The following is a 27,959-nucleotide window of genomic DNA, read 5'->3' as shown; positions in this document are numbered from 1 at the left end:
ACACACTCAATCAAACAGACTCCAATCTCTCCACAATGGCCAAGACCAGAGAGCTATGTAAGGACATCAGGGATAAAATTGTAGACCTGCACAAGGCTGGGATGGGCTACAGGACAATAGGCAAGCAGCTTGGTGAGAAGGCAACAACTGTTGTTATTAGAAAATGGAAGTTCAAGATTACGGTCAATCTCCCTCGGTCTGGGGCTCCATGCAAGATCTCACCTCGTGGGGCATCAATGATCATGAGGAAGGTGAGGGATCAGCCCAGAACTACACAGCAGGACCTGGTCAATGACCTGAAGAGAGCTGGGACCACAGTCTCAAAGAAAACCATTAGTAACACACTACACTGTCATGGATTAAAATCCTGCAGCGCACGCAAGGTCCCCCTGCTCAAGCCAGTGCATGTCCAGGCCCGTTTGAAGTTTGCCAATGACCATCTGTATTATCCAGAGGAGGAATGGGAGAAGGTCATGTGGTCTGATGAGACAAAATAGAGCCTTTTGGTCTATACTCCACTCGCCGTGTTTGGAGGAAGAAGAAGGATGAGTGCAAACCCAAGAACACCATCCCAACCATGAAGCATGGAGATGGAAACATCATTCTTTGGGGATGCTTTTCTGTAAAGGGTACAGTACGACTGCACCGTATTGAGGGGAGGATGGATGGGGCCATGTATCGTGAGATCTTGGCCAACAACCTCCTTCCCTCTTTGACAAAAATAATAGACTTCTACATGCTTTGTAAGTGGGAAAACCTGCAAAATCGGCAGTGTATCAAATACTTGTTCTCCCCACTGTAGATGCTATCTGTGGTGGAGGTAAACTTAATAAGAAACGTTACTCAGTTTAACAAAACAGTTAATGGTGTCTAACGAAATATTCAAACTTGGCGTGATGTTAATGCGTGACAAAATGATATAATGTCAAGAGGCTATACTGACACCCAGCAAATGTACAGCTCTGTGATGTAGTGGTTAAACACAGCCTTTCATGTGGACAAACCGAGTTCGAATCTCGAGAGGGAAGCAACGATCAACACTTTCTATTGCTAGCCGGCTGAATTAGGCTTGCATGGTTTCTTGTTTTAATATGCTAGCTTTTCATACTAGAGTCAAAAGTGGAGCTTTTTGGACAAGTAGCGTGCCATTACATCTGGCATCCTACAGTTTTGACCCTATATAAATGGCCAAATGTGGTGGTTTTGTGATGTTGTTGTGATGTGATTTACTAACTCAGGACCTTGACAACATGAAGAAACCATGCATTTTGCTCTTTATCAGATAATCACATTATCCATCGATGAGCCACTGTGCACCAATTACCTGTTGTTGCTATCTCTTTGGGGTTTTAGGCAGGGATCTCTATAAGCACTCCAGATGTAAAAAGGGCTTTATAAAATATATTTGATTTGAGGAGCAAAAATCACACTTAAGTCAAGCATCTAATATACAAAACCAAGTCTACATAATGACAGCTTACAAGTATTTTGGAATGGCTTAGTCAATGTTCAGATCTTACAGTTGTGCTCATAAGTTTGCATAAACTTTTTTGCATTGATTTTGAATATAACTGATTTTTTATTTAAGGATAGTGATCATATGAAGCCATTCATTATCACATAGTTGTTTGGCTCCTTTTTAAATCATAATAATAACAGAAATCATCCAAATGGTCCTGATCAAAAGTTTACATACCCTTGAATGTTTGGCCTTGTTACAGACACACAAGGTGACACACACAGGTGAAAATAAATAGTAAATAAAGGTGGATTTTCCACACCTTTGGCATTTTAAATTGCAATTAGTGTCTGTGTATAAATAGTCAATGAGTATGTTAGCTCTCACATGGATGCAATGATCAGGCTAGATGCTCAGCCATGGGGAGCAGAAAATAACTATCAAAATGACCTCCACTACTAACACGGTAGTGGAACATTATAAACATTGAAAAAGATATAAAAATATATCCAAAGCCATGCAAAGCCAGTCAGTGCTGTTCAATCACTAATTAATAAGTGGAAAATTCAGGGATCTCTTGATACCAAGCCAAGGCCAGGTAGACCAAGAAAGATTTCAGCCAAAATTGCCAGAAGAATTGTTCAGGATACAAAGAAAAACCCACAGGTAACCTCAAGAGAAATACAGGCTTCTCTGGAAAAAGACGGTCTGGTTGTTTCAAGGAGTACAATATGACGATACTTGAACAAAAATGAGCTACATGATCGAATTGCCAGAAATAAGCCTTTACTGTGTCAATGCCACAAAGAAATTACAATATGCCCGACAACACCTTGACACGCCTCACAGCCTCTGGCACAATGTAATTTGGATTGACAAGACCAAAATAGAGCTTTATGGTCACAACCATAAGCACTATGTTTGGAGAAGGCCTATAGCGAACAGAACACCATCCCCACTGTGAAGTATGTTGGTAGCTCACTGATGTTTTGGGGGTGTGTGAGCTCTAAAGGCATGTCTTGTGAAAATGTATGGCAAGATGAATGCAGCATGTTATCAGAAAATATTGGCCGACAATTTGCATTCTTCTGCACGAAAGCTGCGCATGGGTCGCTCTTGGACTTTCCAACACGACAATGACCCTAAGCACAAGGCCAGCTTGACACTCCAGTGGTTACAGCAGAAAAAGGGGAACAGTTCTGGAGTGGCCATCACACTCCTGACTGTAATATCATCGAGCCACTCTGGGGAGATCTCAAAAGTGCAGTTCATGCAAGACAACCAAAGACTTTGCATGACCTGGAGGTATTTTGCCAAGACGAATGGGCAGTTTTACCACCTCTGGGCCTCAAAGACAACTATTACAAAAGACTGCACGCTGTCATTGATGCTAAAGGGGGCAATACACAGTATTAAGAACTAAGGGTATGCAGACTTTCGAACAGGGGTCATTTGTATTTTTTTTGCCATCTTTTGTTTTATGATTGTGCCATTCTGTAATGACCTACAGTTGAATGTGAATCCCATAAGAAATAAAAGACATCTGTTTTGCCTGCTCACTCATGTTTTCTTTACAAATGGTACATATATTACCAATTCTCCAGGGGTATGCAAACTTTTGAGCACACCTGTAACTGAATTGAGATGTTGTGGCAGGACCTATAATGAGCAGTTAATGCTCAAAAACCCCCAAATGTTGCAAAGTTAAAGTAATTCTGCATGGAAGACTAGTTAAAATATCTCCACAGAGATGAGTATAAGGGGCAAACTTCTTCCACAGGGGGCACAGCTTTATTTATTGAATACATTCAATAAAAATATTGTGTTATTTGTTCTCTCAGATTGTCTCCATTAAATATATGGTTCAGGTTTTAGACCTGACAACACGTAGTGTGAAAATATGTAGCCAAAAATGTCAAATCTGAAAAGGGTGACATACTTTTCACAGAAATGTAGAGTGTTTTTTTATTTATGTTTTAATTAGGTGACTAGTTTGTATAGCTTCACCAATCCTGGAGAAGGTTAGGTTACTAAAATGCAAATGTTTTTCTAGCGTCTGGTCCAAGCAAACTCAGACAACCCTAGCCTACTCTAGATTTGTATGTCCATCTTAAAATCCTGGAGAAGTGTTTCTAACTTGATACAGTAATAATGGTCATAAAGACAGGAATCAAGACAGGAATTTTTATAACACTGCATTTGTTAATTTGCCTTGCAAATGCTGAACAAGAATTGTGGTCTCCTGCAAGCTGTCAGGCTAGGACATGTACACCGATCAGCCATAACATTATGACCACTGACAGGTGAAGTGAATAACACTGATAATCTTGTTATCATGGCACCTGTCAGTGGGTGGGATATATTAGGCAGCAAGTGATCATTCTGGCCTCAAAGACAATGTGTTAGAAGCAGGAAAAATGGGCAAGTGTAAGGATCTGAGCGACTTTGACAAGGGCCAAATTGTGATGGCTAGACAACTGGGTCAGAGCATCTCCAATATTGCAGCCCTTTTGGGGTGTTCCCGGTTTGCAGTGGTCAGTACCTATCAAAAGGGGTCCAAGGAATAAAAAAAACGGTTAACCCGGCGACTGGGTCATGGGCGGCCAAGGCTCATTGATGCATGTGGGGATTGAAGGCTGGCCCGTGTGATCCGATCCAACAGACGAGCTACTGTAGCTCAAATTTCTGAAAGATAATAATGTTGATACTGATAGAAAGGTGTCAGAACACACAGTGCATCACAGTTTGATGCGTAGGCGGCTGCGTATCCACAGACCAGTCAGGGTGCCCATGCTGATCCCTGTCCACTGCCGATAGCGCCTGTAATGGGCATGTGAGCATCAGAACTGGACCACGGAGCAATGCAATAAGGTGGCCAGGTCTGATGAATCATGTTTCCTTCTACAACAGGTGGATGGCCGGGTGCGTGTACATCGCTTACCTGGAGAACACATGGCACCAGGATGCACTATGGGAAGGAGGCAAGCCAGCGGAGGCAGTGTGATGCTTTGGCCAATGTTCTGCTGGGATACCTTGGGTCCTGCCATTCATGTGGATGTTACTTTGACACATACCACCTACCAAAGCATTGATGCAGACCATGTGCACCCTTTCATGTCAACGGTATTCCCCAATGGCATTGGCCTCTTTCAGCATGTTTCAGGAATGGTTTGAAAATGTTTCAGGAATGGTTTGAGGAACACAGCAACGCCTTCAGGTTGTTGCATTGGCCTCCAAAATTCCCCAGATCTCAATCCATTCGAGCAACTGTGGAATGTACTGATCAAACAAGTCCGATCCATGGAGGCCCCACCTCGAAACTTATAGGACAGAAAGGATCTGCTGCTAACGTCTTGGTGCCAGATACCACAGCACACCTAGAGGTCTAGTGCAGTGTTTCCCAATCCTGGTCCTCGGGACCTAAAGGGGTGTATGTTTTTGCCCAAGCACTCACACACCTGATTCAAATTAAAGACCTGATGATATGATGATAACATAAATCAAGAGTGTAAGGGGTAAGGCAACATTTAAAACAGGTGCGTGAGTGCTAGGGCAAAAATAAAAGGGCCAGGATTAGGAAACACTGGTCTAGTGGAGTCTATGCCTCGATGGGTCAAGGCTCTTTTGGCGGCAAATGGGGGATCTACACAATATTGGGCAAATGGTCATAATGTTATGGCTGATCGGTGTATGTAAGACCTTATAATGTCTCCTATATTTTGTATAAAATACATGGAACAGCTTGTTATAACTATGATTCAAGCACTAGAACAAAAAACACATCCTCATTTACAATAATGTTCTTATAGTTTACCTTTTCTTGGCATTAATTTACACACAAAAAGCACGCAGATCATATCATGAATGTAATATTCTGAAAATGAAACTTTTCATTGAGGCTAATGTATTTAATGTATAATAGTAACAATGTTATTCTTAGTAAAACACAGCAGATATGGTGTGTTTTACTAAAAAAAACAATATGGTTACTTTAAGGTTCCAATGGTCATGATATCAGTGCAGGACCATGAACTTTAAAAAGTGTGTAATCTCTGAAAGCCGCTCTATGTCTGGAATCTTTCTTTACTAGGCCTTCATCATCTGGAATGGAAATAAAAAGCATAATGCATTAGTAATTGTTTACTTCTAGCTGACGATTCCATCCAGAGTGACTTACAATAGTGAGTGCAAAGATTTTAATTATTTTTTTTTTGGAGACAGGTTTCTCATTGTTCTTTAATTGTAATACAAGTCTTCTCAAAATATAGTAAATCATGACGATACCTGAACTGTAATCTGTAATTAAAAAAATGTTACAGTAGACTGGTATTTTGTTACACTGAGGTGAGCTGTAATCAAATGTGTAATGTTAAGGACTTTCACCTGTAGACAGTTTAGTAATGTTCTATATGTTGTGATGTTCAGTAGACACTAACTGGCAAGAATAGAGTGCATAGACTAGAAGAGCACACTAAGCACCCCTTCCCAATGAAAAATAACTAACTGCAAGTGTTTTAAATGTTTGAGCAGCAGTGTGCTTGTTTGCACATTTTTATTTTTTATGTGCTATCCTAAATACTCTGCTGTCCAGGCTTGTTTGCATCCCACAGTCTCATTATGCTCCAGAATAGCAAGATGTGTCCGCTGCATCATGCCAGGAACCCAGTGCTGCCGCTTCAGGGTGTACTTGTGGAGAGAACTGTGAAATGCCTCCAGATGGCCTGTGTTTTTAGAAAGACAAAACAGACTAGATAAGGCTTTTCTAATTGAAATTATAAACAGGGTCGTTCAAATCCTGAATGGTGACTGACTTAAAGCTATGTATGTGGGTATGACACAAAAATATTTTTTTACTGTTCCAACTGCGTTAGTACCCAGTTTATAAAAGCAAAATGGCACCTCAGGGTGTACTGTGAAAATACCACAGCTAAGTGTTATATACAGACACATATGTTGCAGCTCTTAGCCTTAGTATATTGGTCATATTCTGAACCACCACCCCTTGTATTGCTTAAATATGAAATACACTACGCTGGTATTGATAACCACTAACCTGTATGTTTGAATATGGCCATTTGTGACAGATATGTCAAACGTTTATCCTACACAATTTCAGAAAGGAACTGAGACCAACGACAGCCACATATTCTTACTGCGTAGTTCATCCAGCGGACAGGTCGGTTGTCAGCCCTGTGCATTATTTTCCTCTTTGGTGTCAGATGATGGAGTGCTTGAGCTTGTTTCAGACAGAGAGCTTTTATCCAATGGGGTACATGTAAGGTGTCAAGGTCATCCTCAGAAGAAAAAAATTGTGTAGGACACAGTAGTAATTAGTAAACAAAATGTTACTACTTTGTCACCCATCAATACACACTCAAACTAGGTAATATATCCACACCTCCCCCATGACAACAAATCATGAATACCAACCTTCATACATAATGCCCACCCCACACATCTCCCCCTCCCTACCAATACCTTGGCTCTAGTCCAATTAAGACTTCCGGCTTTGAATAAATAAATATTTATATGAACATGTTAGAAAGGTATTACAGTAATTTTCATATGCTGTGTATGAATATTTATTTAAAATTTGTAACTACGCTTGCTTAGCTAGCAAGTAAATATATTTTTGCAATATTTTTTGAATATATGTCGAATACATTTAATTTTATTCAAAATACATTTCAGGTATCCAAATATATTTCACCTTTTATTCCAAAATGTATGTCAAAATGTATAAATACATTTCAATTTTGTCTAAATGCAATACAAAATGTATGTTCACAGTCCAAAATGACATTCATGTAAGACTTGTCATATGTGACAGAATGCCTAAACGGGGTCCTATTGCAAAGTTTTTGTTTGTCTTTTTGTTTTATAAAGGTCCAGATTCAGAGCTTGGTAATGGTATATAATACAATAATGTTTGATAAAGTTATGGGAAAGATATGCTGCTTTAAATGTTGAAAATCTGCTCTACTTAGTTTTGAGAAAAGAGACTTGAAAGATTCAATCAATCAATCACATTTATTTATAAAGCCCTTTTTACATCTGCAGTTATCACAAAGTGCTTTTACAAAACACCTGGCCATAAACACCAAGGAGCAAACAACAACAGTGTTGAATTTCAGAGTGGCAGCTGAAATATTCACACTTGCCACTGGTCTTTGTTTACACCCATTCACCATAGTTCACAATCTATTAGGCTTTAACCCCACCCAGCTATTTGAGTATTCAAATGGGTACACTTTGGCCTTGTGCTAAACTGGTACCATTGAAAGCTAGCAGCTTAACCGCTGCTCAGCAAGCCGGCAAGAGATTACAAATGGATGGCAAAGACGCAATCAACATGCCAGCCCTGAAGAAGCAGATGCAGAGCATACCTCAAATTCATCAACTACACCAGGATATGTTAGCACAGGAGTGGATGTTGGAAGACTGGTGGATCGGTGGATAGATTTTCAACACTGAGATACCGGAGGTTGCATTTTATGAATTACCCGAAGGCAGAGAGTTTAAGGCTGGTGTGACTGATCAAATGTCTTTAATGCCAGTTTATGGATCACCTTTCGAAAAATGTTTTATTTGTGGCCAAAACAGGGCACACATAAGGTGGTAGATGTGCTGTTTAAAGTAATCGAGGGAATGAAACAGTCTGACTATGTTGGATTGGAACTATTTCCTGACAATATCGGTGTTAGAGTGTGACTGCGACTGCGCACTGTTCAACTGATGTACAACCCCAAAGCCTGGCCTTAAACTAACACACCCCTCAACACAGACTATCAAGCAGTTGTCAGACTTTACGAAATGTAAAGTCTATACAACCAATCCATCGTTATACCCACCAAGAAACTACCATTGGCTTGACTGGCTTGGCGCTCAGCTAGGACCACTTAATCTATCATACCTTTCAAATGCTGACAAGAGTTATCACAAAATGGACACAACAAGTTTTAAAGATCATCAAAACAACATTGGGTATGATCCTGGAACCTGTTGTTGCGGCCATTCTCCACAAAGCCTGCATCGGATGTGAAGTGGACCAGCCAAGCCAGAGAAGACATTCCTGAGACCCATGATGATGACATTGTGGGGACAGTTTTAACACTGTGACTGAAACGTGCTGGTCAAGGCTTTGAATGCATCATGTTTTCAATCACCGCTGACCGATGTTCACGTGGCAGCTAAGAATTTTCTGCATGAGCTCAAGTCGGAGCCAAACATCACACAGAGACTGAGTGAGAATAGGGATGAATACATGGATATATTTAATGAGGTAGCTATATGCGACACAGTAGTGACGAAAGCAAAGAGTCTGCTGTCTAAGGATGGGTCATTTCAGTTGTCATGTTTACAGTCATTATTTACCCAATGCTCTACTTTGTCTGAACAGGTTAACCCTGTTGCTTATGTGGGTATTTGAAAAGAGTGTACTTGGAGAATACCGGGGAGATCCTCAAAAATGGCAAGGCAAATGACTGGCTACTCGCCCAGGATACATACACGCTACATAAGCCTGTAGCTATACAATTTAAAAGAAATATAGTTATTGTTTATGATATTAATTCACAATTTCAGCTGGATTTGGTTGACATGAGTGTTTATAGTGTGGAAAATTATAACATGAAATGTATAACGTGCATAGATCTATTAAGCAAATACGCAAGGTTTCGTGTGCTGAGAAATAAAAGCGCAATCGAGGTAAAGCGAGCATTTGAAGACATATTAAAAGAAGGAAGAACACCCAAAAAAAGTCAAAACGGAAAAGGGGAAGGAGTTTTTTTCATTCACATTTTGAACTGTTAATGAAGAAGTACAACATAAAACATTTTGCAACAGGTGTAATGGTCCCTTCCTGAAGGGGCCATTCCACTTCGTGTTTTCTGTGTGTCCTCGTCTTGTCCTTGTATGGTGTTTCCTGTTCTTGTTTCTGTTAATCGGTATATTCAGTTCACCTGTGTTTTAGCCCCCACCTGTTTCTGTTCTCCTCGTTTCTCAGTGTGTTTAGTTCAGCCCTTTTCTCCTTGTCCTTGTTGGTCATTGTGTGTGTATATGTTATGTACACCTCCTGCGCTCCTGCGCCATTGGACTTATCGTAGTGCCCGGCACTCAGTTTAGTTTCTTCGTTATTTTTTGTTTAATAAAAGGGGTAAACCCTCAAACTTCTGCACTTGCCTCCGTCTCCATATCTAACAACTTGACAACAGGAAAATATTTCAAAGTGAGTATTGTTGAGGGATTTAAGAAAACAATTAAACCTGAATGTGGCGGTATCTCACAGTTGCTACACTTATCGCTATGTTGAGGTTATTAAAGATTGAATTCATGGTTGCAACCATAGCTGCCATCGGTCTATTAAGATGAAGCCTGTTGACATTTGTGAAGAAATTTTCTAGACTAGTTCAAGAACCTGTATGGTACAACAATGATGAGAAATGGTCATCAAAGTTACAATTTCCAAATTGGAGATACTGTAAGACTCTCAAATTTGAGAGGCGCATTTACCAAAGGCTACGAAAAAGGGTACACAGATTAATATTTTACAATAACAGAATGAATTCCGCGGGAACCTCCTGCATAATAAATACAATATTACGATGGTGATGTGATCATTGGGACCTTTTATGGACAGGAATTACTGAAAATAATTGTGGCTAAGGATTGTGAAGCAGTTCTGGATGTTAAAGTACAGAAAGGGAAGAACATTTGTCTTGTGAAATAACTTGGTTGGCCTGTGAAATTCAACAGTTGGATAGCATCGGAAGTCCCTGACCTAAAGTGGTTATAAAACACTAGGATTTGCTGGACCACGTCATCGACTGTGATCAGCATGGGTGACGGCGGTTTCTACATAACGCTGCCCAGTAACTCGTCAAGACATGTCTATCCAAACAATTTGATTTCAAGCTATACCACAAAAAGGTGATTGGGAAGTGTCTTTGATAGAATTCCAATACCCACATACGTGGGAGACTTTGACATGGGGTGAAAACACATTTGAACTACATGACTCGAAACACGACAAAACTTGGAAATATGAACTCACCTGGTTATTACAACGGCATAGGAAAACTAGTGGCAGAGCTCAACATTTATTGGAAATACTACCCTTTATAAAGGCCCATGGGCCCTACTGATATCAAACATGACAAGACAAAACAGGCTATTTTCTTTTTGAATGCTTATTAAAACATGCTATTCACCATCAAAGTGCTTTTCAAATTAATATTCAATAGAATAAGCCTGGTCATTATCAAGGGAAGTGATCAGATGTCCTTGATACGTGCCAGCTAAACTCAGTGTTTAGGTATAATATATTTTTGGAAATAGATTTAGAACTCTTAATCAATGATTATATAAACTCATGTCAGTTCCAGGTATCGCCAGGAAATCCTCCATCTTTGATTCCTGGATTCCATACATGGGAGATCCACTGCTCGGCATGTGGGCAGAATGTCTCATGTTCCAACCATCTGAACATCCTGTCTTTGTCTTTTGGTTTTAATTCTTGTGACACTCATTCTGCGTATTGGCCAGGGATTCCACAATAGTGACATGCTCCTGTTTTCTTTTTCAATGACCTTTGAATGTCTTAAGGTGTTTTCTGTATATCAAAAAATCTCAAGAAATCTTCTTCTGGAACAATGGCATATTTTTGAATTATCTCTTGGGGACAGTCATCGATTTTCAAGATATTTTTAATGTAATCAGCCAATGATTTGCCATTTTCTAAATTACAATGTCAGGGCTGCAGTCCCCGTTTGTCCCACGTTGTTTTTTCTTTAACTTTAATTGTACAAATATTATACACGTGTCCCTTGATACACTTCTATCAATGACTTCCAGATTACATGAGGAGGTTTTCATCACTGTTTCATCAATGTTAGTGGCCTAAAAGGTCTTACCTTCTTTTGTGCAATCTTTGGACTAAGGCTAAGCACACATCTTTCAGTGTCAACGTAAGTCTTACATGTCTTCACCACAGGTTTCCATAGCCTAAAAAGCAACATTTCTTGTTCCAGAAGTGTTAATCTGGATACTCATGCTCTTTTAACTGACTTGTACTTTCAGATAATCTGGTTTGACTATCCGTACTCACAGCACCATGTTGTAATAATACTTTTGTTTAACTTTGTCATTGGTTTTATATCATCATTGTTCACGTTAGAAAAATACTGGTTACAATGATTAAAATTGTGGATGAATGTTAACTAGTTAGTTCAGATAGTTTTTTACGTTTGACAACAAAAAATATATTGATACTTTTGGTAGAATGGCGTTCTCGTTAGTTATCGCGACTCAGCCATGATATCACATCATTTTATGTACTAACGACAAACTCATCCACTTACATATACACGCTGGCTATTGTCACCATATCGCCATTAATCTCTTCAAACAACATTTAACAAACGTAAGTCCATAATACAGCAAACAAAAATCAGATTTCACAAGTTGCTTCAAGTCATTACAAGAACGTAACACATCTTAACTGAAGGTCCCAGCATCCGCACACGCACACATACACACAAACAAGTATTCACAAACTCCCAAATACTACAGTTTGTAAGCATGGTTGCTTGTTAAACAATTTGTAGACAACATTCTCGTGTTAATCCCCGTTGTACAATTTGATGTTGTACTCATGCAATTTATGTTTACTGTAGTGCTGTGGCTGATACAAACCTTGAACCTGCATATACTACAGTTTCTAATAGTGGTTATTAGGGGATCATTACTACAGGGCAGATCTGATCTTAAAGCCCATCTGTTGTTAAAATAGAAAATGGGCTGAAACTCTCCAAAATTCTAAGTCCCGACCCCTTCTTTATATCTTACACAAAAAAGCAAGATATAGTAAATGCTCCCACACACGAAATTCAGTGCTTGTGGAAAACTCCAGGCTACACACACATTATAAAACATGAAAGGTTAACACCCACATCTGTTGTAGCACTTAACAGAACATAAAATGCAGAGGGGTTTAGCATTGCTGAAACCTGGAGCCCTTTTATTGAACATTAAACATCTTGCCGCTGATATAACGCCTATTAATTGCCTGGGAATTTAACATTCCAGGAACCCTAAGACGCATTTTTCAACATCAAACATCTCACTACTATTAGCCCCCAGTTTTATCAACAAGTCTCTCCCCAATAAGTTCACTGGTGTGTTTGTCGACACCACATACAAATGGCTGAGAGCCTGTTTACCCAGTATTGTTTTAAGAGGAAATGTCACTGGCAAAGTCTGTGCCACTCCTTCAAACCCCACAACTTCCACTGTCTTGGAGGATAGTAGTCCTGTGACGGGAGGGGCGGTGATGGTGGAAAAAGTGGCACCTGTGTCAACCAGAAAGGGGAAGTCCTTCCCATCGACATTCAGGGACAGCATAGGGTTTGCCCTTCCCCCGCTGTCCCCTCCCCTCCCTGTAGACCGTCATGCCTGGTCCCACCCTTCCTCATAAGAGAGTGGGTATTGTCCAGGTGCACTAGGTGGTGGGACGGCGTGTGGGTTGGGAACTGGAGCTGCCCCTTGGTTTGGGTATCCTCTGCCCCTTGCAGTGTTCTGTGGGCACTCTCTGGACCAGTGGTTCGGGTCACCACACGTAAAGCAGGTTCCGTATGGGACTTGGGCTCCTGGAGCCCCTCTGCCTCTACCCCGCCCCCTCCCCCTACCATAACCTCCCCTCGGAGTCCCTGGTCGATAGGGCGCGGTGAATGCCTCCCGGCCACCGTGAGGTTGGGGTGCCCATGTGGGAACAGGGTATAAATCGGGTGTGTCAGGTTCTCCTGAGCCTAGGGCTGCCATCTGTCTTTTTCCCTTCATTGAGCCTCCCTTTGGCTTCACCCAGCTGTAAGCGCAACAGGTTCTCTTTCAGTCCCTGTATCTGTTTGTCTTTCTCTGTCTCCTCATCTTTAGCCCTCTGTAAATGATGCACTATGTGTCTTTCCCATACGTGTGATTCACTACCCGGCAAGTCAGGATTTGCCATCATTGCCTCTTTTATTTTCTCTGGAAGTCCCTCTAAGACCGCCCTTCTAAACCACTCCTGCTGCAGACCCCCCTTCCCCAGGTGGTGCCCTGTGTGTTTGGCCCATGTGTCCTTACATGCTTCTAGATACTGTCTAGGGTGTTGCTCTTTTTCCCAAGGTAACTTGGGCATCGGGCCCCAGCGGGCAAGGGAAATCGTTCCCTCAGGGCCGTGGCTATGAGCCCGACCACCTGACTGCAAGGAGTGTCGTCAGGGCTCCGCCTAGTGGCGGCCCCTTTTTCTATCTCAGTCATAGCCTGGGCGGACACGGCTCGGGCGGCTACTGCCCTCCAGTCCCCCAGTGCCAACATTTGACCAGCTGTGAGTTTATCAAATTGTGACAACCATAGTCCACCTCCCTCTCCCATCGGGGGTAATTTATCTACCAGTGTCTGTACGTCTCCCAGCCCCAATGGTTTATATCGCGGTTCGCCGCCTCCCACTCTAAAAACAGGCAGCTGAAACCCAGCACAACCAGCTTCCCCTGCTTGTGACCGCGTATACATTTTATTTTGAGTCTTTTGAATTGATTCTACTTCGTCGTGGTGTAGTTAGTTCCAAACTCCCCGGGCCTTTAACCCAGCTGAACCTTTACACATAATAAGTATTTCGAGGTGCCCCTAAGTCCTCGGGCCTCTAACCCGACTGGTTGCCAAGACTCTAACTCGCAACTCTCCACCGTCCCCGTCGGGAAGTGGCGTAGGGTAGTCAACCCCAGAACGATTAACGGGCCTCTAACCCGACTTACAGTGAGACTCTAACTCACACACCGGTAACGGGCCTCTAACCCGACTTACAGTGAGACTCTAACTCACACACCATTAACGGGCCTCTAAACCGACTTACAGTGAGACTCTAACTCACGCACCATTAACGGGCCTCTAACCCGACTTACAGTGAGACTCTAACTCACGCACCATTAACGGGCCTCTAACCCGACTTACAGTGAGACTCTAACTCACACACCCGTAACGGGCCTCTAACCCGACTTACAGTGAGACTCTAACTCACAGACCGTTTCTCTGACCACCTGAATTTAAACCAGTCTCCCAATACGTTTTCCACAGGTTCAAAATTTTGTTCATAGCCAATATGCAGATTTAGATATAACAGGCTCTGCTTACCTTTTTTATGATGCACCGGTGCTGGAACCTGTGAGTCCTGTGTAGTTCAACTGGACCGAGTCGAATTCCTTCTCCCTTTTTCCAATCCCGGACGAGCCCCCAAAATTTTGAAGTCTAACACTTCCCCGAGTTGGTTTGTTGGAAAGGAGAATAAAACACCAGGAGTCAGGTCAATTACCGTATCATATGTCCATTTATTACAGAAGCTTCTGGAGACACGTGTCGCCGCACAATCTCTAAGGATCAACATTCAACAGATAATTTTTATACTTCTACTACGCCCAAAAGATAGAGTCGTTAAATTCACAGAACAAGTGTGCTATTGGTCCAGTTCCAGTTCTATTCCTTGTAAGGATAAACGCAAACATCTTCTTGTCCCCTCCTGGTTTCTGTCTGGCCTGTCAGACTATGTGTGTGTGTCTCTAACCTGTGTCCTGTTTCTCAAAAGACAGACATACTAAATCTTTCTCTCCCCGGCAACTGCTTAAACAGGGTTTCCTATTCTCCTACTTGCTCTTTCAGTTTCAGTTCATATTACAAACATTTAATATTTTGTTTCATTGGTTACAACAGCTTATAACAGTTCACTAACTCATACAATCACTACATCTACACTACTGTTATAACACTTGTCTGGGGTGTTTATCAATCGTTGTAAAACATCAACATGAACACAACAATGCAATCATAAGTTACAATGTCACCGCATATGCACATGTCATATTGGAAGATCCACCCTAACACACGTCATACAGGAAGTCCATACGTCACACCGGAGGTCCTACCTACCAACCCAGATGTCCCGCCCACTTGTCAAATCAAACTGGAAGCCTCACCCACCAAAGTGAAAGAATATACCCACATTTACTACACACATACTATATCGAACCAAATAAAATAATTTTAAATAATTCTATTTACTTTGTTTTTTATTTTGGATTTGATACATCATGTATAAACAGTTTAGTGAAAAGTAAAGTAGCTTAGTAGCAGGATTCAAAATAGTAACAATAATGTAAGTGCAGATAGTAGGAGTGCCTATAGATTAGGCATAATCACACACACCTGGATGAATGACCAGTCAATCAGGCAGCTTATTATCAAATTAAGTGACCTTCTCACTTTTGTGAAGAAAAGCTAGCTACCCAACAAACAAGCTAGAAACCAGGAAATGTTAGCTAGCTGGTAAGTTAATGTTTTTACCTAGCTAGCTAACACTAACGTCAGTAGGTATAACTAGATAAGCAATACAAACAACTTTGACTACTTTTTGAAAATGAATGATCTGTAGCTAGTTAGCTGAAGTTCGACTTACCCGTATACATGTAGGAATGTTTCTGATTACATCCTTTGTTGTTTGCAGTTAGTCTGTGGACCTTGTTTACAATGTGTCTTTTCGCTACTGTTCACACTCAAGGTGTTCAATACTCCAAGAATCTACGAATCTTTCATTGTCGCTATCATAACTGGCCATGGTTTTCCTTTTCTTGTAAATGTAACCCGTGGACAATTGTTTTATACAAGACGAGCCAGCATTTTCTTTCCACCTTGGGCACTGCAACGAAATGAGCAAGTTTTGAACAGTATCAAAGTCTGGGATTTCCTCATGTCATCAGATTCATCTTCTGGTATTATTGTACTCCACATGGAAATTTTGTTACATCCACAATTTCTCACCACATAAAACTCTTTTGTGGAATAATATGAATATTACTGTTAGAAACAAATCTCTCTTTTTTTCTAATTGGTTTAATAGAGATTTAATTTATATAATTTCTTTATTTGACAATTCTGGTAACATCTTGTCTTATGAATGAATTTTTGTCTAATGTATTTTCTCATTTAAATAAAACCCCCATTCATGCAAACTATTTTAATTTGAAAGATATTATTTGTTATTATACTGACTCCCACACATCCAAAGAATACATTTTTAATTTTTGTATTTTATTTGGCAAATTTTTCATTCATAAACAGAAATGTATGGGCTCACTTCCTACTTTCTCTCATTTTCTGGTTGAAGTAGACTCACTGCTTAAATCTTTTAGTTTAACTAGCAATAAAAAATGTGATAGATTCCTGAAACTATATGAACAATTATTTTGTAATGGATATTCAGAATTAACCAGCTTTCCATCATTGTTTTATTTATTTGTATTATTATTATTATTTTTTTTTAATCATTTTCTTTTGTTGTTTCCCTACATAAAGCTTTTAGGTTCTTAATTTAATTACTTTGTATCCTTTGTATTTTGTGTTAGCTCTTCTATGTTCTCCTGAATGTATTTGTATATTTACATATGTTTCTTCAATAAAAAAAATAAAAAAAGGTATTATTGTACTAGTATTTCACAACTTCAGATTTGTTGATAACACCAGCAAAATTCAGGGCAGCGATGTGATTCACACCTGTAGCAATGCGATTGCAGTTGTCAATTTTTGAAAATCCCGGGATCACAATGATTTACTGACCAAGCAGTCACGTTGTTGAGAAAAGCCGGTTACTTGATAGACCAATCAGAACTCAGTTTGTCAGCATGTCCAGACCCTTCATTATCTCAGCCAATGGAAGGAAAAGTCCTGTATTGACCGGATTTTTGTTTAAAATGTTATTCATATTTACTCTTCGCATTATTAAAATCACAACTTCAAAAAATAGACAAAATGTCCCAGAACATGTTTTTGTTCTTATAAACAGCTCTCTTGAAAAGTAGTGTTAGAAATCGGCGGTTTCGTATAGTGGTCAAATAATGTATAACCCGTATCAAATCGAGGGAGAAGCTCGCTCAAGTTTATTGGAAAATTGCATCACAGATGTCATTTGGTGAACGTTCCATTATCTTCTCACTGTAATGTTGGTTACCAGCTAGCCTATACATTAAGGGCGTTTCTAACTAAGACCATGTCTTTAGAAGTCAACCCCCCATGCCATATGACCATCGTAAACATTCCTACAGAGAGATAAACAGAGAGGTTTCTGTTAGAGAGATAATCTAAACAGAAAGGTTTCTGTTGTTCTCATTATCTAGGCACATTCACTTCCAATGAAATGTACATTCATATTGTAATTGTTAATGCTCAGATTCCACAGTAGTGACATGCAACATTCGCCCCCGTTCAGGAGTTCTGTCACAATTAGTTAAGGCCAAACATACACTATGACAATTAATCACAAATGATAAAAAACAATATGTAAAAAATGAAATAAAAACGCACATTAAAATGGAAGCCATTGTGTAAGGCCTATGGTAGAGGATACAAAGAAAGTTGTGGTTGATTGATAATCAATTGTGGGGGTTGTGTTACTAGAAATAGGGGCCTGGGGCGTAGCTAAATAATCCAGTGTATCGCCAGGCATTTGTTTATACAAATTGATTTGACTACAAGCTGTTACGTATAACGGAATGCTTCTCCCCATCCCCCTTTCAGAGTGTGGGTTGTTTTTGCTTGTCTGTGTTCAGGTGTTGTAGCCGGGTGGTTTGTCTGTCTGTCTTTTGTAGGTGTGGTGAGTTTCTGGTGATGAGGGTGGGTGTGGCCTGTCCTCTGGACTCCTGTTCTCAATGGTTTTCCTTCTTTCTTTGATTGGATCCCGTTCGCCCAGCCCTTCTTTATTCCCTGTGCAATGACTGTCCGCTGTCTACCCTTGGTATGTTGTTGTTTGTGCGTTGTGCTATGTACAGCACATAGTAAAATTCCCAGTAAGGGTTCGCTTTCTGGTCTAGTTTCTTGATAGCTGCATGCACCCCTCGACACACAAATTTTAAACGTGTGAGCGTTCAGGCACTGGCAGTTACCCCTCCACTTCCAAACGAGCCATACCCAAAGGGGGTGGGGTGTAACACAAGCTAATTTGGAATAGATGTAAAAAGATGTAAAACACGCAATGGCCTCTAAGTACTCCCCCTCCCCCCACCCCAAAGGCCTTCTAACGTCAGCAATTTTGGTGGTAGCTGTCACACTTTTAACCAGATCTAACAGGTGTGAACCCTTAATGACCTGTCCTTTGAAGATAAATTCACCCCTTGAAGTCAATGAAGTTAAACCTTTAGACCTGAGCATTCTATTTAGAATCTTACTATGTAGATGTGTGCCATGTCACAAGAATGTCACTGTTCAGTATGATACTTTTTTGTTCAGTGCATTTGATAAATAACTCTGAAGTTGATATTACACCAACACACACACATTAAATAAATGTTCAATGAGTGGAAGACTCGAGATGCCATTCTTTTTTTGCCGGTCCGCGTAAGCGGAGCTGGCTAAGAAGAGCGACTGTCTCTTACTGAGTGAGTGAGCGAGCAACCGACCCCTTGTTAAAGAACGTAGTGGTTAGCAAGAAAAAAGTATGTTGTTTTGCCATGAAATGAAATAGCTTTGGCAGACTCTCTAGCTATTCTTATGACTATTCCAGTTAGTAGATACCGGTAAAGCTTATTACTGGCTAATACGCTGTTAAAACAGCCAGTGGCAAACGCGATACATATCCGCTATTTGTGGTGTAGGTAAACTTAGTAAGAAACGTTAGGGTTAGGGATTTTTCCCATTGAGATTTGTACATTGATACAGTTAAACTGTCATTCATGAATGGCCAATTAACTATTAAAACGGCCAGTGGCAAAATAGGATTTGTTCTGGATAGAGACAAGAGGCTATACTGACACCCAGCAAATTTATAGCTCTGTGGTGTAGTGGTTAATGACACAGCCTTTCACCTGGGCGACCTGGGTTTGAATCTTGAGATGGCAACACTTTCTATTGCGGGCCGGCTGAACTAGGCTTGCCTGGTTTCTTGTACAAATAATACTCACACATTGTCTCTTTCAGCAATTTTTTGCTCCGCTAGCTCAAGTTCTTTTTCTGCTGGTACTGTATTGATTTTTTCTTGAATATATACTCATATTCTGCATGGGTATTCATTAATATATCTAACTCCACTGGGGGAAGTACGGGGTCCGAGACTATGTTCTCCTGTTGCCAAGATGAATCGTTATCTGCCTTATCTGCGTTCTATTGATTAGAGCTTTTTATGTGCTTTAACTTAACTCAATTGACTGAATTAATTGTTACCACCTGTTCAGAAACCGTCAACTCTTGAGTTTGACAGCTCAGAGTCAGTCAACCCATAGTTGTAGGAAAAGTGAGAGGTTGAGTTTTTTTTACAAAATAGGAGAAAACAAATTATATTTTTGTGAAGTTACATGTATGTGGTGTCAAATTAAAGATGCTGTGATCTTTAAAACTAAGTTAACTTGTAATTTTTATTTGTTTCTAGTTTTTGTGCTCTATCTGATTGTTTGAAATGTGTGAAAAAATATGATTTATTTTGAGAATTCTCAGTAACCTACAACCGCATTCTAGAATTATATTGGGGTCTAAAGGGTTAACTACTTACCACCATATCTGAACTCCATCCCACCTCTATAAAGTGTAACAGGGCCACCAAAAATTGTGAACTCACTTACCTATAGTCCCTGAGTGCATTTGGTGTTTGTATTCAGAATTTTAAAAAAATTCTTAGAACATCTACAAAAACATCTGCGGGAACCTTTTGGGAACATTCCTACAAGTTGATCCTTGTCTATTTAAAAATCCTGAATAGAAAAGCAAATTACATTCGGATATTTCTCCACCCGAGTAGTCACCCCTGTTGTGGTTAAAAATGTTATAGTACATCATGTACATCATGTCCGTAAAAACTGTTTCTGAGTCCCTGTCTTTCAAATGATTTTGCTCTGTGAGCTAGATCTCACCAGATAAGACCATTTAAATACGAGTCATGCTGTCCTGTATATTTTTGGTAATAAGGTTACAGACATGACCGAAAAAAATATTAAAGTGTGTATATCTGTTGGGGCTACATGAACACTGTTTTGCAAGTGATTAAAAGATTGGACGAAAGAACAATGGGTTACACATGATACTCGTAGTCGGATACCCGTGATAAGAAAACATGGAATTGCGGTTTAAATGATGGTAAAGCCTATACTTTCTCTGAGCATTATTGTTCCATCATTCAGAATGCTTACCATTGCAATTATGATTTTTATTTACCCACTTAAGACATGTTGATAGTTGAAAGATTTTGGACATGAAAAAACTTAATAGAACACCTAAGTGCTGACTAACTCTGACAATTATATAGGAAGTTGTGCTGGCCCCATTACTGATGTGCCCCAAACAACCTACCCACACTATTTTTAAAGCAGTTGTCAACTCAAGTTTCACACCAGCCCAAATGCATTAATGTCACAAAACATTCAGGGCTGACCACAAAACAACTGGGGATAGAGCCCCAGTAGTGCTATTAATGTGGTGGTTAAATGTGTGTCTTTCCCAATCATTTCCCTGTGAAACCCATTATGAGGCAGACAAATTACTTTTTTGTAAAATGTAAAGAACGACCCCTACAGGCCAAAAACAACATCCTCTACAAATCACCTCAACAAAGTCACGAAATACATAACTAGCTTAATGGTTAACAATTAAATTATTATGATTAACACAAAATGTATTTGAAGAAAGAAATGGTGACAGTTTATCACTGAGAAACGATAGTGGATGCCGGTGACATTACATGTGAGTGTGGTGTGTGGGAGAGCTTCTCTTGAAAATCTCTGAAGAGGGTTGTGGATTTTTGAGGAGCCTTATGGCACCAAGTCAATAACATACACAGAAACAACCTAGAAAATGAGTCAGAGTAACTCAGCAGGGCTTAGAAGGTACATGCAATGGGCCTATAGATCTTCATGGGATGACGTTTCACAGTGACCATGCCCTTCTAATCTGGGTACAGATGTAAAGATTATTCAGAATCCACTGTTGAGGCCTGTTTAAATTAGCCACAAAGTGCCCTATGCAATATTCTAAATTTCCTTAAATGCAATATCTGTTTTCTCCTTAGCTGGGAATGTTGTTTGAAGTGTCTGATACAACATGTTGATAAAATTGTCATCAACCTACTGCATACCACTTTAAAATACATGTTTTCATGTATTTTACATGTGTATCAACATCTTTAACATGTCACTGACCCAGGCAGTTGTCCCAATGTGCTTCAAGACCGTAACCATTGTGCTAGTGCTGAAGCAGTCGACTGAATCTGGCCTGAATGACTTCGGAACAGTGGCACTCAACCCCACAATCATGAAGTGCTTCCAAAGTCTAGTCCTGGCCCACCTTAAGTCCTGACTCCCCCCAACACTTGATCCCTACCAATTTACCTACTGGTCGAACAGGTCTACAGAGGACGCCATCTCCACGGGTCTACACTCTGCCCTGACCCACCTGGACAAAACTAACATCTATGAGAGAATGCTGTTCATAGACTTTAGCTCAGCATTCAACACAGTCATCCCCTCTAAGCTCCATGACCTGGGCCCAGTTGTTCAGAAGTAATCTGAGTGGATTTAGCGTTTCGGGTTTGGATAAAATCTTGAAAATGGGTTGTTAAAAAAAAGGATTCTGAAATTGAATTTGATCACGTAATCCTATCTTGGTCCTGAGCTGGATCTAACCTTCAGTATGTGTTGTTCAAAACATTTCAGTAGGATCGGGATACCTTTGATCCATGAAATCTGGATTATCCTGATCCCAGTAGAAGAGATTCAGTGTGGATTTCAGGAACAAAAAATAATAAAACTTAAAAATGTGTAAGATAGTTCAACATTCGCATCATGTAGTATACAGTATATAATTTTTTTCATATTTTGCACATGATTTGTTACAATGATAAAGTATACATTAGGCTAACTATTGATAGAATATGGGCATAAGAAACTTAAGTGCTGCTTACATTAAGTGCTGACTAACTCATTGACATTTGTGTTTTAAAGAACTAATTAGATACTAAAACTTTGACTGATTAAAATAGCCCCAACCTGGGTTCAGAGAGCAGCACAGGGAGGATGACTGCTTGACCCAATCCCCCCCCACACTGCCCTGGGGCTTAATTGGGTGGTCATGTCTTTATTTTAGTCATAATTCTTATGAATGTTTTGGAATTTTCACAATAATGTCAAATTATTGTGTAGATCTGTCAATTGCATTTTTACAAACTGCAAACAACACTAGATGGGTAGGACAATAAATCTGAACCTTCACATAACATAGGATATTGGCTAGGTTGAAAGAATAACATATCTTGCTACAGACAGTCTGACGACCATGTCAGATTTTTTATATGTGTAAACTTAAATTTCATATACATTTTAAACAATCCATTTGGCCTTTACCATAAGGGGGTAAAGCCAAGGGTTCCAGGAAGGGGTGACAGACCCCTTAGGATGACCCCATACAACCTTTCCTATTGAATCAGGCACATGCCTGATACTAAGGGTTAAAATTGAGTGTTCAGACTGGTCTCACCTGTGGTAATTTCCTCAACATAAGCATATTTCGTTTTTGGATAATCAAACATTAAGTGAAAGCTAAATATATTTTCTTCTCAATAGCTTTACCGTTGAAATGTGTGATTTTGAAACCAACTGAAGTGAGGGTAGAGCCCAAAAGTCATCCCTAGCTTGATGATAGTCATTTTAAAGTCAACTGAACCACAGATGTGGTCAAACAAAAGTTGTGATGTAGGCTGACCGCCACAATTTGGAATGAACATGAATTAATGTTGGAGAATTTTCCTTAAATGTAGAAGGTTAATCAAGACAATGTTTGTCAAAAGGTAGTTTGGCCGTTGCCTGTACAAATGCTAAATTTGTGTGCTGTGGATATGCTAATACACCACTAGGTACACCACTGGAACTTGAGCTGGAGTTTTTCACTACTACAATTTAGTTGCGCAGCTTATCCCCTAGTGGGCAAACCAAAAAAAAAAACATCTGTTTGCATAGTTATAACGGAGCTTTGGTATCTTCCATTCTTAGGATTTGTTTTATATTGGGAAATAGTTTTGTTTGATGTAAGATCTAACATTTTAATCGTTGAATAGCATAGATCTAACAATTTTTGATTTGGCTAAGCAAAGTCAAGTCTAATCAGACAACAGAATCTCATTCCACTGCCATGTGCTATCGGGCATTAATATAGCACATTGAAGGAAACTTCAATAAAGCCAGTTCTGGACAGAAAAGGAAATTTGACATTGATTGTTATGGATACTTGTCTTAATGGGGTGTAAGCTTCACTCTAATGATGGAACTTCTGAGATCCATATGTTTTTAGGACTGATCTATTGTCCTCATTGTTGGGAGTTGATGGAACAATACCCAATGGATGAAAGTCTGCACACTAACCGTTGTTTTGCAGTTATACGTTCAACAGATCGGGACATCACAACCCCTTTTCTGATGATACATCATGTTACCGACTAGATACAGACAACTGAGTGTGTGAGTTACAGCAACATGTTCTAGAAGGATTTCTACAACCACACTGGATGAATCTGTTCCAAATCTTCCTGACCACTCACACGGCAGAAGAAGCCATGGTCAGATCATTTGGCTTCACACTCTTTTTCTAGTTGATCCACCGACAGCGAGATGAGAGGAGAATCCACTGAAGAACTTCACATACTACAGGTCAGAGTACCACGGGTCAGTTGACTGGAAAGGTCACATGGTCCCAACACAGTGGATGACACTGTTGTGGTGTTAATCTTGAATTAAAGAAGTGTTGGAAACTCATTACTCCACTACACACCTACACTGACTTGTTAGGACAACCAGGCAATTTGCTGGGTCCACATCACACCGACTGCAATAACTGATATTGGAACTTTACATCACTGATACAAGACAGAGAAGACTGAAGACTGGAACTACAGGGCATTTGATGGAAATCTAGCTTAATTCCTAACAATCAATAGTTTTCCTAAATTGACTGGTGTTTTGATATTATGTATGTATGTTCATTCCTCACAAGGCAGGTAGAGGACTACATATGATCACTCCTCAAACATTGGTCACTGATACGTTTTTTTTGTGAAGTTGCTTGATAGTCATAATTACAACTATCCTAATATGTTTAATAGTGCCACATTGGAGTAGAGTGTTGTGTTAAGTCAGGATATGTTGAGTCGTTAGTATGATGTTGATTATTGACTCATGATATGGACAAGGGGGGACTTTAATTGTTCAAAGGGTTTATTGGGAATTATGTCATGTTAGGTCTGTTTCTGATGGACACGGGTTAGACTGATAGTAGCCTGAGACTTGAGACAGTAGCCTGAGACACAACCTGACAAGCATGTGGAGCTAGGAACTCAAGAGGGGACACTACCAGGCCATGTAAGGTTAGGATATAGAATACACGTATGTGATTGGAAGACAGATATTGGAGGGGATGTGCTGGAGGATAATGGACTGTGTAATGATTGACTATGACCACTGACCACCTCCTATGTGTATTGGCATAAAAGACTGTGTTAACTTTGTAATTATTGGAGAACATGTAAGAACTACACTGTAATTTTTTTTTATTTAACAGGATATGCCCTGTATTCTTTTACATATTTTTTCTGTTTTTCCATGAAACAATGATATGTCTGTGGATTTACAGATATTTGCAGTAATTTAAATGTACACCCTTAAAATCACATTTACCTTAATTTAAGATTACATTAATATTGTTTATTTAACTGCAATTTATTGCATTTGTACAGATTCAAATGTAAATTTTCGTAAAATGTAATATTTTACAGATAATAAAATTACACAGTAATGAAGAAATGCATATACAATTACAGAAATCAGTAGTCATTCAAAGTGTTTTCCTTCAAATTGCAGGTCATTAAGCATCTGTAGTTAGTGATTTGATGTTTTAAGGGCAATTAATAGTATTTGTACAGACTCAAAAAGTAATTTGCTGTAAATTACTTTTGAAAGACAAGTCAAAAACTATTTTACAGATTTTGTTCTGTGAGGTGGAGTGGGATCATGGGAGTTGTTGTCTTTACCACCACTACGCTAGTGCTAGCAGGCCTGCTAACATGCCTGCGGATAAAACTATCCGGAGTGCCTGTGATTGAAGAAAAACCAACAGCGGAACAGTCAACACAAGCCATCGAAACATACTCCAGATAGTTTTAGCCGGAGTCATATTAGCAGGCCTGCTAGCACTGTTAGCGTAGTCTGGTCGATAAATCAGTTTTTCCAAGCTCACTTTCAGTACATATGGTGATCAAGTTTATTATGAATGTCATATATGTTGACATTGAGGGGTGCTGGGATTAACCAACAGAAAACGATGCAACCAATGTTACTTTTGGGCTCAAGCAACAAATCCATATTCGGGGAACCTTTTCCAAAAGGAGCCAGATTTTTTGAATGGGGGGCTTGCTCTCTTCTACATTGTCATTATTATTATCATTTGTTGTCATTACAAACTAAAATGTAGTTAATATTTAGTTTTACCATGACAGCAAGGCCAGGGTTCATGGTGGAACTCTGGAGCTCTTGCTTAGGGCCAATCCATACACATGTTGTCTTTTGTTACATCATTAACTAAAATAAATTAAAGACTGTTACTGTCTACATTGAAATGTTACACATTTCAATTTACATTGTCCCATACCTGGCTGGCCCAGAGCTACGCAGAATTTTGGCAATGTTGTAAAATAACTGTTGCTGTAGGCAGAGGCTCAACCCTAAATTAACAGATTGTGTAACAATAACATTTCATGTGTGCACATTTGGTATTTTGGCATAAGAGTGTTTCTAAAGGAAAGGTTAAGTGTTTGTTGAAATGTGTGAGGGTCATTCTATGGGCTGCATCAATCAATCAAATTTATTTATAAAGCCCTTTTTACATCAGCAGTTTTACACAACACCTGGCCTTAAACCCCAAGGAGAAAACAACAGTAGTGTTGAATTTCAGTGTCTAGGAAAAAAAAAACTAAGAATACCAACATTTAGGAAGAAACCTAGAGAGGACCCAGGATCAGAGGGGTGCCTAGTCCTCTTCTGGGTGTGCCGGGTGAACATATTAAGATTACAATTGTAATAATTAATAAATCCATCTGGGCTGAGTTAAGAGTCTATTTAAACTTAGTCCAGGTCGGAAGCATGACCAGATGGACAAGGACATGGACAACACGGGGGAGGGAGGAGGTGTCAGCACAGTGTCAGCTGAAATCGTCAAGTATCGTCTTGATCTGCAACACAACCAGGAGGACTTTGGATAGGGACAGCAACGGGTCTTTCAAGCCAGGTACTCCGCAGGTGGGGGCCAGGACCTCATGTCCTCCTAAGTTCAAAATGGAAGGAGACTGGGAAAATTCAGAAATTGCATTCCTCATATAAACAAGGATTAATAGTGGAGAAGGAGAACTGACCCTACTCCCCCAGCACAATCATATAGCAGCATAAGACCTTGGGGCTGAGACAGGGGGGTCCGTTGACACTGTGGCCCTAACTGGGGGAGTCCCTGGACACGGCCCAACAGGCAGGAAATCTATCCACCCACATTGCTAAGCATCAACCAAAGGGACACCCACCAACCGTAACCACCCCGCCAAGTATTGCCAGCAGAGTACAGCCCAATTGCACAAGTTTGCAACAGAGAGACGACAACAAGCCAGTAACTCCGCCCCCAAATTGCATTGGAGGGAGGGCATCCCAGTGGCGATGAGAGCCCACCTGGCAAGACATCATGGGTGGACAGTATCAAGCCTTTCTGGTCACCTTCACGCCCCTGCGTCAGACTACACTTAATCATAGACCATGCTGTAGAGATTAGTTTTTAATAGACAATTGAAAGTTTGCACTGAGTTTGTATTTCTGTCATAAATATTAGCAACATCCCCTCCTTTTCGGGATGCACGGGGGATATGATCACTAGTACAGCAAGGAGGAGAGGCCTCATTTAGGGCAGTGAATTCATCAGGCTTTAGCCATGTTTCACACAAGACAATAACATCTAGTTTATGATCAGAGATTATAAAATGGAGTCCCATTTTGAGATGCGAGGTGATACAGTCATTTTTATTTGTGACCAAGGTGGAGGAAGGCTTTATCTTAATAAGGTTGCTATTGTTAGCACTACCTTGTTTAACTTTTTTCAGCCTGGAACGAGTCACAGTGGCAATAGGTAAAACTGTACTAACTACTCTGGCTATGCTTTCGACAGACTCCACTATGCTAGCAGGCTGGCTAACAGCCTGCGGCCTGACCTGCACTCTATCTCATGGTGAGGCTATAGGAGTGAGACTCCTGTCAGTGTTTCTAGGTAAAAGAACAGCACCACTCCAGCTAGGATGGAGTCCGTCACTCCTCAGCAGATCAAGCCTTGCCCTATTTCTGGGAGAGTCCCAAAAAGAGAGCCAGTTATCTACAAACTCTACCTCCTTCGACGAGCAGAACTCCGTTTTCAGCCAGCGATTGAGTCT

Source organism: Esox lucius, chromosome 2, assembly GCF_011004845.1.
Source record: "Esox lucius isolate fEsoLuc1 chromosome 2, fEsoLuc1.pri, whole genome shotgun sequence".
Lineage (NCBI taxonomy): Eukaryota > Metazoa > Chordata > Actinopteri > Esociformes > Esocidae > Esox > Esox lucius.
This window is presented reverse-complemented; position numbering follows the sequence as displayed.